The 12,814-nt window shown below is 36.8% G+C and overlaps 1 long non-coding RNA gene across 2 annotated transcripts in view; it reads right to left on the bottom strand.

Moving 5' to 3' along the window:
- Positions 1-12,814, bottom strand: part of LOC135220758 (uncharacterized) — a 359,794-nt gene that overhangs the window by 310,121 nt on the left and 36,859 nt on the right. The window lies entirely within an intron of this gene.

The raw sequence follows: 12,814 nt of genomic DNA, 5'->3' as shown, positions 1-12,814 counted from the left end.
GCCTATTCCTTCCTGATTCTGGCTCTGAACTCGTGTTTTTATACTGACAGTAACTGGTTACAAAAGCTAGTGTATCTATCATGCATTTTTTATCAACTTGGTGACTGAAATCTTTCCATACAACCAAAAAAAATATTTTATAATTGTTCAACAAAATAAATGCATTCTCAAAGAAGCTTGAGCGATGGATTTCAAGAACTGAAGAAGGTAACAATGAAATGTTTCCTGAACTTGAAGAGTTTGGAGAGGAAAATGAGTTATGTCTGGATAATTTAAAAGCAATAACAGTCAATCAGCTTCGAAGTCTTCTTGATTGCTTGAATTATCTTCTGATAGAACCTTACGCCTCAAGTTAGAGTTAACGACATTGAATGAGTTCTGGAAATCAATATCAGAGGAATATCCTGGCTTATTAAAAGCAGCATGGTAACACCATTTGGATCGACCTATCTCTGTAAAGCTACCTTCTCTGCATTAACATATATATCAAGAATAAATACCAGTCTCGATCGTATGTGAAAGATGATCTTTGATTTGCAGTCTCCACTATCACCCCGAGATTGGAGATACTATGATAAAAAAAAAAGCAAGCCCATTCATCCCATTGAATTAAACAAAGTTATACTATACTGTACTTTAAAACTGATTAAAACAAAGAAACAATTTCTCTCTCTCCCTCTCGTGTACACACACAAATATACTGTTTGTGTGTTTGTGCATAAAGCACACACACATATATATATATATATATATATATATATATATATATATATATAGTATATATATATATATATATTATATATATATATATATATATATATATATATGTATATATATATATATAGATATAGATATATATATATATATATAAATATATATATATATATATACATATATAGTTATATATATATATATATATATATATATATATATATATATATTATGGATGGATGGATGGTATATATTGTGTAAGTGTTCAGGTTGTGTACGTACTTATTTTGGTTAGTTTGCTGGTATGAAAGTATGAAAGAATGTATATAAAATATAGGTAAAATCTATATCCACCGAGGAAAATATCTTTTGCCTGCAAGGTTCGCAAAAGTTTTAAGTGAGCTATATGGGTCGCAAAATAAACAAGGCTTGATCCGACCTCCAGCTTACTAGGGACGCTTGCAAGATCTTCCCCTGACGCATAAGTTGTAAACATTATATTCCCAACTTATAACTTAAATTAAAACGTGCTAAAAAGCTACGTTTAAATAGAGCCTTCTTTCACCAACGAGAATTAAATCATCTTCCTGTACTGTTTAACATGCACATTACATCTATTTTTTACATTTTCATTTCAACAAATAAATTATAAACATCCTATCCAAAAATTCCTATATCATTAACTCAACGCGAAATACCCTTTTTCAGACCTTTTTAGGCTCTTCATAGACCTTTCCTGCCCCAACAACGACAACAAAGTAGTTTGTAGGCATACTCCCCGAGTAAGCGAAAAGCTTGGGAAGCCCTGGTGTAGGCGACAGATTGCGGACGTACTCAGTTCACTCACCAGATTGGTTGGACTGACTGAATTAAAAGTTCTTCCAACCAAATGATATATAATTACATGTGTGGACGGGTAAGTAACGATTTCGTAACTATTTGTCGCTGCATTTCACCTGGAAAGGATGTCAGCCACTTTTATCAGAATATGGATCAATATAGGCCTAATTCATTCCATTGTTGGACCCTTCAGCGCTATTGGTAGGTCGTTATGAGTCCAAATCATATAATACAAATTTAAAAATAAATTTTCCCTGTAATACAGACAATTTGGTATGGCCTAGACCAATTTCCTGGATTTTTATAAACTTGGTAAATTCGTTCCTTTGTTAGTAAAGTAATCATGAATCAAATAAAATCTGTCCCTTCTTGGAGAAATGTTATGCAATCGTTTATTTATTGCTTTGGATAAATACGTGCTGATAAAAGATAGAAATTAATATATTTCTAATATGTAACCATATACAATAATTTTATTTCCCTAAGTGACGGGAGTAATATTCCTTGCTCGATTACATCAGCAAAAGGTGCGAAACTGATGTGTTGCGTAAGCTGTGGGCACTTCCAGTTACTCGAAGTGCAGCCGTTACTTTTTCTTAATTAAACCCAATTTGCATGGCATGCATTTACCCTCCATATATATAAATTCTGCTAGTACTTTTCGGAAAGGTTTCCGAATATAATAATCTTCATGCTTGTAAAGTTCTGATCTAGACATTTCAGTCATTATCTTGTAAGTAATCAGTACCAAACAACGTGAAAAGAAACTTGTCTTCCATATGCAATGAAGTGCTGTGCCAACTCGCACGACAATTAATTCCAACTGACAATCGTTGGACTATCCAAGGTGACATTTCGATGATTCCAAACCTCATTTAAACCGGCTGTATAACGAAATACGTCGTCACTGTAACGTCATGGTGCAGTCGCTGTAAAGAAGCGTTTGCAGTAGGAGGAACTCAATGACGTCGCCAGAAAAGTTAGAGCTTTTCGCCCAAGCTACTCGTGACACCCAGAACGCTACTGAAGAAAAGGCGGACTAAAAACAAAAATTTCGTTTGTTTTGTTTTGTCTGTCTGTCACGGAATAGGGGTTTGATTTTGAACTATAAACCTTCCTGGGGTGACATGGAAGTCTTGTGCAAAACTTTTTCTAGGTCTGTCAAGCGGTTCGGGTTTCTACAGCGGGCAAACGAATATACAAACATTCATTTTTATATAATACATCTTATATAGGAAATGAATGTTTGTATGCTTGTCCATATGTTTGCGCTCTATATAAATCCGAACCGCTTGACTGATCTAGACAAAAACTGACACATGACCATCATTTGACCTAACTTAGATAATAGGGTAGGTTTCAAACCATTACCCTATTCCCCTTCCCCTTCCCTTCCACCACCTCCCTTCCCTTCGTAACTTGTGTGGTAACTGCTTGACTGATCTATACAAAATTTGGCACATAGTTTACCAAAAAAGCGCGCGAAAATAGCAAAAAAAATACACACCATATAGTATATTATTAATATATCTAGTATGCAAATTAAGATCATTCATCATTAGATTCTCTGATAATTTCTCAATATATGAGAGGGATATTGCCAATTGAACTCCACACGTTGCCATGGCTTTAGCGTAGGGTGCCATGACGTCACAGAATCACATGCGCAGATGAGCCCCATACACGTCGTTAGAGGAGGACTACCTTGTCATTACTATATCGTGGCTGGACCGATCTAGACAAACTTTAGCACGAAGCCATCATTTGAGCCAACTCAGATAATAGGGTAGGTTTCAAAATATAACCCCCCTTCCCTTCCCCTTCCCCCATCCTCTTTCTCCATCCCTTTGTAACATATGGTAACCGCTTTACGACCTAGATAAAACTTAGCACATGGCCATCATTTGACCAACTTAGATAGTAGGGTAGGTTTCAAAACAGTAGCCCCTTCACCTCCCCCTTCCCCCTTTCCCTTTCCAACGTATGGAGTAACTGCTTGACCAATCTACACGAAATTAGGCATGTGGCCATCATTTAACACAACTAAGATAACAAGGTAGGTTTCGAAAACATACCCACTTCCCTTTGTAACTTACGTGGTAACTGATCTATACAAAACTTGACACAAAGCCTTCACTTGAACCAACTTAGACAATAGGGTACGTTTCAAACCCATACCTCACTGCCCCTTCCCCGATCACCCTCCCCCTACCCATTGTAACTTATGTGGTAAATGAACTGTACGGGTTTATCATACCTCATTTCATGTACCATACCATAGAAGTATATTAGTGATTTTTTTTTGTGATTAATAATTTTGTTTTCAGGCTTGTGTTTAGGTTTAGTGGAGGGTGTGTTTAGGTATCGTTAGGATATGATTAGGTTTAGAAGGGGGTGTGTTCAAGTTTTGTGGAGGTTTCCAGTTAAGCGAAGGTAAATGGGAGTCACCACAGTAATTCTAAGATAAAAGGGACAGACAGTACAGTAATACCTGGATAAATGGGACGGTCACCACAGTCATATCTAGAGAAAATGGTCAGTCATCACAGTAATACCTGGATAAAAGGGACAATCAGAACAGTAATAACTGGATAAGAGGGACAGACAGAAAAGCAAAACCTGGATAAACGGGACATTCACCACAATAATACCACTAAGGGGGCAGTCAGAACGGTAATACCTGGATAAATGGGACAGACAGACAAGTAAAACCTGGATGAATGGGACAGTCACCACAGTAATACCTGGATAAGAGACAGTCACCACAGTAATACCTTGATAAAAGGGACACTCACCACAGTAATACCTGGATAAAAGAGACAGTCACCACAGTAATACCTGGATAAAAGGGACAGACAGAACAACAATGCCTAGATAAATGGGACAGATAAAATGAACAGTCTTCACAGTAATGTCTGGATAAAAGGAACGGTCAGCACATTAATACCTGGGTAAAAGGGACAGTAAGCACTGTAATGTCTGGATAAATGGGACAGTGCCACAGTAACTTCTGGACAAAGAGGTAATCACCATAGTAAGATCTGGATAAATAGGACAGTCACCATAGTAATAACTGGATAAAGGGCTCATTACAGTAACACCTGGATAAATGGGACAGTCAGTATAGTCATACCTGGATAAAAGGAGTAATCACCTCAGTAACACCTGGATAAATGGGAAATTCACCACAGTAATATCTGTATAATTTGGACAGTCAGCAAAGTAATATTTGGATAAAAGGGTAAGTTAGTAAAGTAATTTCTGGATAAAATGGACTTTCACTTCAGTAATACTTGGACAACAGGGACAGAAAGCAGAATAATACCTGTATAAATTGGACAGTCACCACAGTAATAACTGGATGAAAGGGGCAGTCTGCACAGTAATGATTGGATAAGAGCTACAGTTAGAAGAGTAATGACTGAATAAAGGGGATAGTCAGCACAGTATTACCTGGTTAAATGGGACACTCATTACAGTAATATCTGGATAAAGTTGGACGTTCAGCCCAGTAATACCTGGATAACTGGGACACAGAGTGCAGTAATACCTGGAGAAAAGGGACAGTCACCAAAGTAATACCTGGATAAATGGGACAATCGCTACACTAATATCTGGATAAATGGGACAGTCAGAACAGTAATATTTGGATAACAATGACGGTTTGTACAGTAATGCTTGGATAAATGTGACAGTTACCTCAGTAATACGAGGATAAATATAACAGTTAGAAGAGTAATATTTGGATAAAAGGGACAGCCATTAATGTAATTTTTGGATAAAGGGGAGAGTCACCATAAGGGTGCAGGAAATGTTTTTAGTCCTTCAAACTTTTCCTGAGCAACACTGGGTTGGTCAGCTAGTCTTATATGTAAAAGTGAATGATTGGATATTTGCCCATTGTTTGTGCGCTATAGAAATCTGCACCATTTGAACTATCTAGTCAAAATTTGGCATGTGGCCATCATTTGATCCAACTTAGATAATAGGGTAGGTTTCAGACCCATACCCCATTCCCCTTTCTCCATCCATCTTTCCTCGATACTTACATGGTAACGATTAGCTGGTCTACACAAAATTTGACACGTGGCCATCATTTATCACAAATTAGGTTAAAAGGGTAGGTTTCAAATCGATACCCTCTTCCCCTTCCCCATCCCCCTTCCCTTGTAACATATGTGGTACATAAACTATGGGTTTATCATACCTCATTTCATGCACTTGATACCACCATAGAAATATATTAGAAAAATTTTCTTTTCCATGATTAATAATTCTATATTAATGTTTGTGGTTAGGTTTAGTGTGGGGTTTACTTAGGTTTGTTGGTGTGTGTTTAGCTTTAGTGAGGGATAGTAAATGGGACAGTCACCCAGTAATACCTGGATAAAAGGGACAGCCGCCACAGTAGTGTCTAGATAAAATAGACAGTCACCACAGTAATATACGGATAAATGGGACAGTCAGCACAATAATTCTTAGATAAAATTGACAGACAGTACAGTAATACCTGGATAAATGGGACAGTCAGAACAACACCTGGATAAAAGGGATAGGAAGCACAGTAATGTCTGTCACCACAGTAATACCTTGATCAAGGGGACAGTCACCACAGCAATGGCTGGATAAAAGGGACAGCCGGAACAGTAATATCTGAGTAAAAGGGACAGTCAGAACAGTAATACCTGGATAAATGGGACAGTCAGCACAGTCATTCACATAAATGGGACTGTCACCACAGCCATTCAGGGATAAATGGGACGGTCACCACAGTAATACCTGGATAAAAGGTACAGTCAGCAGATTAGTTACATCTGGATAAATGGGACAGTCACAACAGTAATAACCGGATATTTGGGACATTCACTACAGTAATACCTCGATAAAAGGGAAACTCAGTTGAGTAACACTTGGATAAATGGGACAGTCAGTTCAGTCATACTTGGATAAAAGGGACACTCACTACAGTAATACCTGGATAAATGGGAGTTAATACAGTAATATTTGGGAAAAAAGGGATAGCCAGCACAAGGAGGCATAGGGAAAATTTTCTGAGTTCTTCAGTTTTTCCAGGCAGCGCCAACACGATATATTATATATATATATATATATATATTATATATATATATATATATATATATATATATATATATATATATATATATATAAATATATATATATATAAATTAGTATATATCATACTATATATATATATATATATATAGAGAGAGAGAGAGAGAGAGAGAGAGAGAGAGAGAGAGAGAGAGAGAGAGAGAGGAGGCATTTATACTAATATGTATATGTATTTTGAAAGAGAATAACGAGCAAAATGGATATCAGAGTAATGTGCACATGTATATTACTTTCTGTAATCATGTATACGTCCCTGACAAGTAGATAATATATATGTAAATTCTATGCAAAACTTCAATATGCAAGACAAAAATTACTGCTTGGGAATTTAGTTTCTTGTGCAAATGTAGAAGTTTAGTTTGCCGTTGCTTCAGATCTCTCTTTACTCAGGAGAGAAGATTCTGTTTAATGAAAAGAACAATGGACGGAGTAACTTTTCAGAGAAAATAAAAGATAGGAAGCCCAAATAACTGGGTGTCTTCCGTTTAGTTATCTTATTATGCTGTGGTTTTCCTACCTTTTTCGTCTTTATAATCTAGATGGACAATTACATTCGTATTTTCTGTGTTTTCATTTATTATTCTAGTTAACTTTATTCTCAAATCTACTGAAGTCCTTTCTGGACGTTCACAGTAAAAGAAAAAAAATGTCGCAGTTCAGTAAAACCAAACGGAGGGGGCCAGACCAGCTTTCTATTTCATAATTATTTAACGTGCTATTCCTAAGCTCAAAAAACCTCGATCATTCCTACCCATCACCTAAATCGGTATGTTATACTCGTACTTCGAAGAGGTTAGAATATCACTCTATGGCCATTACAATTCACCGACCCAAGATTAATGAAGTTTTGAGCCACTGGTGAAATATCTCATGTTTTTGCAGAAAAAATATTAATAAAGGATATAAAAAAAACTCCTAACGCATCCAAGTACAAGCAATCCCACAAGCGTTATTTGGTTTGCATCCAACAGAGGTTTCCTATCAAAGGATACGCGGTGGCTTCTTCGGTTCTTATAGCTGTGTTACAACAGGATCAGGTTTCCTATCAAAGGATACGCGTTGGCTTCTACGGTTCTTATAGCCTGTGTCACAACAGGATCAAAAGTCCTACAGAATGACTGTTTAGCTTCGTTATCTGACGATGCTCGGGTTAGTAAGTTTCGAAACCCATTGTGGAGTCTGCTTGTGATGACAGCAACATGTTTCATATGTTCTTTTCATGAAAAGGAATGGCATGCCATGAAATGGAATGGAATGGCATGGAATATGAAATATAGGCCATAAGCATAGCAATGGGACCTATGAGATCATTCAGCGCCGAAAAGGAAACTGAGAGCAAAATGTGTAACGGGAGGAAAACCTCGCAATTACATAGTGAAACATTTGCAAGGAGGGGGTGGAAAGTAAGATGAAAGAAAGAATATGAATGGAGGTACAGTAAAAAGGAATTAAAGATATTGCAGCTAAGGGCCGAAGGGACGCTGCAAAGAACCTCAAGTAATGGCTATAGTGCTCCCCAAAGGTTCATGAAAAGAAAAAGTAATTGAAAATCTTACAAGTAAGGATTCTACCTACCATAACAGCATGTCTTGACAAGGTTTCTTTCCAGGGAAAAGGATAATTATGGGAACCACTATAAAAGATATATAAAACTTATCTAAGTTTTAGCAGTGTCAGAGCTTTACTTTTGCTCTTTATTCATTATAACAAACTTAATAGTAAATGACGTATGTAATATTAAAACTCCATAATAGACATAAGGGTTTCTATTCTATAGTAATTCTTATTTTTCAAAGAATTTACCTCAAATAACAATGCCATTCCGAAAACAGAGCATCGAAATTGAAAACAAAAAAAAAGGTCATGATAAAAAACGATGGCTCCAAAGCGCCACCTGTAAAACTGCAGCGCTCAAAGTACATTAAAAAAATAAAAAACTAAATATAACTGTTAAATATGCTTTTCGTCTCAAGGAATCTTAAAAAACTGAAATTATGATACTGCCCAAAGACCGAAGGTATCTACTGATTCTGCATTTTTCAATGTTTTTTACATATATAGTACAATCACTAATCGACATTCCTATTACAGTATTACTTTTGCCCTTGTTTATTTTACATAATTTGTTTTTTACTTTCCTACAAATGATGACTCATAAAACTACCGATTACCCGCTATGTATCCACTTGTTTATTAATTTACTTGTTTGTATGGTGTTTTTACGTTGCATGGAACCAGTGGTTATTCAGCAACAGGACCAGAGGCTTTAAGTGACTTCCGAACCACGTCTAGAGGGAACTTCTATCACCAGAAATACACATATCTAACCCTTCAGTGGAATGCCCGAGAATCGAACTTACGGTCACAGAGGTGGCAGGCCAAGACCATACCGATCACGCCACTGAGGCGCTGTACTTAGGCGCTGTTTAGATTTCCATGAACTTTATACGAACTGTAATAAGGCCAATTCAGGATACTATGAGATATTTACTTTCAACTCGCTTTGAATCATGTTTTCTTGATAAACGTTAGCCACACAGGAAGCTGCACACATTTATCTAAACAACTTCGGTTCGCTTTATCATCAATTACCTCAGACATAAAAGAAACTGATTCCGAAAGCAAAGGAATGACCTCTATCTGAGAAATGAAACAAGAGTCTGCTATTCGACTGATGTATAGAGAGAAGATAAACGAATATATATGAACACAAGCCAAAACAATTCCATCATTTGCACTGGATTTTTCACCGGGAAATTCTGCTTGCTAGCTTTGAGAATTTACCTGCGTTGGTTTGAGTTCAATTTCCTTTAAGTAATATGTGAGCAATGTATGGAATCAACCCACCTTGTGTTAAAGGAATCACTGAATAAAAAAAGGGGGGAGAAATAAGAAAATGATTCAACACAAGGGGGAAAAAGGCATGGAATGTAGTTATTCACTTATAAGCCTCATCTCCAACTAACCTTGACATTTTTCCTGCCATACCTGGAACATCTCACACCTCTTCATCACCTGAGTTCACCTGGATCATTGTACTGGCAATATTTTGGATGACGCCTGACCTAAATAGAGATGCACCTCCCATGCTGCTCTTAGAACGATTGTATTTTTCAATTTATTGATTTACTCATTCATTCCTTTATTATTCAACCTTTTCTTATACTGACAAGCTAGAATTCTATATTTCATTAAAATCAAATTATGACAACCGACTTACGGCCGTCCGTCGATAACAGAAATAATTAAAGAAGAAAGACGGTAAGACTCGCATTGTTACATCATGATTAGGCCTAATTAAGAGAGAGTCCACACAAGGCAATATCAAATTGCTTTCCTTAAATTCTGTTAATTAGGTTACACAAACCATTACAGCCAAGAAAGGACTTTTACCTGAAAACCTGATGAATTTCTAGAGAACTACCGTGTACAGAGCATCCGCCTAATTACTAGAATGAATAGTCTAATGACAGGAAATTCACCGGAGAGGAAAAATCATATTACTCCCCGATGGTAATAACTGGAACATAAAAACTTTCCGCTAATGTTCGACAGAACAGAGCCAATTACAAAACTCAGCGACAGGAGGATAGTCTTAAAAGTAGGTTACGGGGATTGGGGAGGGAGGGAGGGACGGCTGTAATCAACTACAGATGCCAAGAAAGGCTGCGTTAGGCTTTTTGTTGAAAATACAGCATAATGTTATCGCAACTAATGAATTATCTGTGGCCAGTATATCTACCTTTACGACCTCGTGTTATATCAATTCGTGAATTTACTAGGTCAATAGATATCTACTCATATTTCTAGTTTATTTGAGTGTTATGAGTGTGACCATATTTCCGGAGTTTGTAATCGAAGTAAATACCATTCTCTATACAATATAATGTCTACTGGTTTTGAAGACATACATTTTCCGCCAACGCTTCGTAAAAACCTTTCCGTTATAAAATATCCACTTTCACACTACTTCGCTCATCAGTCATTACTGCCATATTAGTATGAGAACTCAAACAAGCACTTTGTTTCAGTAACTGGAATCATTAAGAGGCAAATCTGATATTTAATCAGAATTTAGAAAGAAGAAGTCATTATTTACAAATTTGTCTTTATAATATGACAAAGGATACAATAGCTGCTTCACTTACGTTAGATTCTTGTATGAGCCCTATGCTTGGAAGCGTTTGTTTGGCGGCCGCTGATTGGCTGGTACCGGGAGGTAGGCAGCTCCCAGCCATTCAGCGGCCGCCAAACAAACGTCTCGTAGGCATTGGGATCACCCAAGAATCTGCCTTAAGTGAACCACCTATAGTTCCTGATAAAGTGAGGAAACAGAAGACGATAAATTAAAACACGAATTTATCCTTCTCGTGATCATATTTACTTTTTATGACCCTTCTCTGATCACGAGTGACAGACACACAAACATAAAATCTTGACAGAAATATTACGAATATATCATTTTGTAAAACATTTCCTGCGATCCTTCAGGATATAAAGTTTTCTAGCAAAATATCTAAGAATAGCAAAATAATACCCTTTTCACTCCATGTGTGTGTGTGTGTGTGTGTGTGTGTGTGTGTGTGTAACAGTTGCCTTTCAATTTGTTTATTTAAATTTTTCGTCAATAACCTTTTAACTAACTTTCTCATAATAGACGAAAATTATTAGTTTTAGGAAGCAACGTCAACCTTCTTTATTTAAATTTTCAATTTTTTTTCCTTTTTTTCATAGAAGGGTTGTTCTATTGGCAGTCAAATAATAAAAGTACACGCTTACGTCGAATTGACAGCATCTCGTATGGATACAAATGTAGAAAATACTTGACTACATTAAACAGCGTCAAGAAATGGACTTTTGTCAACTTACTGGCAATGTTAGATGCACAATGTGTTGTTATTGAATTTAGAATTTAGGCCAAGGCCTATGAGATCATTCAACGCTGAAAAGCAAATTGACAATAAATAGGTTTGAAAGGTGTAAAAGGAGAAAACCTCGCAGTAGTACTGATTCAACTGTTAGGAGAGGGTGGAAAGTAAGGTGGAGGAAAAAGAATATGAACGAAGTATAGTAAAAGGAATGAAAGGGTTGCAGCTAAGGGCCGAAGGGACGCTGCAAAGAACCTAAGTGGACCTCATGGGTGCCCTAACGGCACTGCACCCCTACGGAGAAGTATGGCAGTATGACTAGACTGCATCATGTAGTATGACCGTGGTCTTTGAATTAGCTAGACGTACATCTGGCTGCGTTCTAGTCTTAACAAATGAATGAATAAAAGAGGGTGGCTAAATGTCGAAAGGCTGGCTATGATCTAGCTGGCCTTGTGCCAGCACAGGCTCTTGCTCCTAGAACAGCCCGTAACTTGTCGAAAGAAACTGTCCCATAACCAAAAACTTGAAACAATCCAAGCACAGAAACGCTAGACCAGCCTTGTTGTGATATTACATGCCTGAAATAATTGTAAAATCAAATCTGAAATTCATATCACCATAGCAAAATTTGTTTACAGATCCCTGATTCCCCCTGAGACAACCTCATCAATTACATTTGAAGAGAAACTCCTTAACCAGTTCTCCCCAACAAGACCAATACGAACGAAAATTGAGCTCATTTAGGTTATGAATTAATTTGGAGCATCTCTTCATTACGCTAACAAAGAAGACTAGTGTAAAAGGAGCGTCAATACATGGCTTTAATGACAGCTACACGTGGGTTATTTCGTGCACGCTCCGTGGTCATTAACTCGCTTCAATTGCGTGACTCATTATGTAATCAAACAAAAACGAAGGAATGGAATTCATTTTCGAGCTAAGAATTCGTCAAATTTTACATCCATTGTTTGACTTCAGGCTATTTCATTTTAATGTGTGGTTTTTATTTTTTCATTTATCTATTTATTTATTTATTTTTACGGTTTGATTTAGGAAATTCAAAAAAATATTGATCGATATATTTCGTGAGGAAAAAAAAAATAGGTGAGCGTAGTCATAATACCTTCCCCCACAAGAGGCGCCAAGTAGCACATTAACCAGCACTTTTTCATGAGAAAGTCTATATAACACTAACTTAATACCTATACCAGAAGAGAATTGTTGTCAATGATAAAAGTGACAAAGTCACTAAACACATA

This window comes from Macrobrachium nipponense, chromosome 2, assembly GCF_015104395.2.
Source record: "Macrobrachium nipponense isolate FS-2020 chromosome 2, ASM1510439v2, whole genome shotgun sequence".
NCBI lineage: Eukaryota > Metazoa > Arthropoda > Malacostraca > Decapoda > Palaemonidae > Macrobrachium > Macrobrachium nipponense.
Note: the sequence above shows the minus strand (reverse complement) of the source record. Positions and strands in the feature narration are given on the sequence as shown.